This window comes from Trachymyrmex septentrionalis, unplaced genomic scaffold (assembly GCF_001594115.1).
Source record: "Trachymyrmex septentrionalis isolate Tsep2-gDNA-1 unplaced genomic scaffold, Tsep1.0 scaffold24, whole genome shotgun sequence".
Classification (NCBI taxonomy): domain Eukaryota; kingdom Metazoa; phylum Arthropoda; class Insecta; order Hymenoptera; family Formicidae; genus Trachymyrmex; species Trachymyrmex septentrionalis.
The window spans coordinates 19,455-20,884 of NW_017305397.1; positions in this window are offsets into that span (position 1 = coordinate 19,455).

A 1,430-nucleotide genomic window follows, 5' to 3' on the forward strand; every position below is an offset into this window, starting at 1 on the left:
CCTATATAAAAAGATTAAAATTATTGACGGTGTAAAATTAAACTTATTTTCCATTTGATGCAAAAGGTGGTGTAAAGTATAGATTTTATTTCAAATATATGGAATAATACATATATGTATATAATACAATAAAAAATTTAGAATATTATATGGAATAGAATATATTTACCTGGAAAATAATATAACTTATTAGAATTCGAAAGTACAAGATTGTCTGAATTCGAACGAGATTTGATTGATAATACTCTCTCTGTTAGAGAGAGAGTCGCGCTTTTCACCTTTCAGCTTTTTTTTAGCTCTGTTAGAAAATAAGTGCATTTCTATGAGAAATAAATATCCGTGCAATTTCTTATATTATTGATCGCTTAATTGCTGAAAGCTCTTCTTAGAAAAAAGTTATTGGATTTCCATTTTCCTGACAGAAACTATTTTTCGCAACTTTAAATTAAATTAGATAATTTACAATGCAATTTACGGAAAAATGAAAGTTATAAGGCCGAAGGAGGGGATACGCAAACTCTCGCTGACTTTCGCAGTCAAGTTTCTATCGTCATAGAGTGATGATCTCTATCGAGTCTAAATATTTTCACCTCAATCGGATTCTCTTACTCGCTCTTGGTCTATGGCCTTATTCTCAATCAAATCTCGTTCGAATTCAGACAATCTTGTACTTTGGAATTCTAATAAGTTATATTATTTTCCAGGTAAATATATTCTATTCCATATAATATTCTAAATTTTTTATTGTATTATATATATATATGTATTATTCCATATAGATTTAATTATATTTAATTATACATTATAAATTTTTTTTAAATAAATAATTATAATAACTCAGTTTCTTAAAATTTCTAATATTAATATCGTGATATGTACTTACTATCTTATAATTTCAATTATAAAACTTTCATTATATTATTTGTCACTACAAAGGAGCTGGCCATTTTAAACTTATAATTTGCTAATTAATTAAGGAAATAATTTCGAGATCTCTTCAAATTTATCTATTACAGCTTGCAACATTTCTGACTGCAGAATGCACTCCTAAACTCATAATAAAAGTGCTTTCTACTGTAATATTTTGTATTATGTACATCATAAATTATAACGCATTTTGGATAAATACCGATAATGTAAGCTGTATCAATGTTACATACTTAAAAAATGCACTTCATAAATAAATTCCAATGACAATGTATTCAAGTTTTATAATAACAAACGCGTTATTATAACAGGTAAAATGTTTAATGGAACGACTGCAGCAAATATGTAATGAGTTAAAGGACGAAAATGAGCTCAATATCATGAAAGAGTACGGAAACAACGTAAAACGTTATACAACTATATTCTTATGTAAGACAACATAATAATGTGAATATATATATTAATGTGAATATATATATTAATGTAAATATATATATATATAT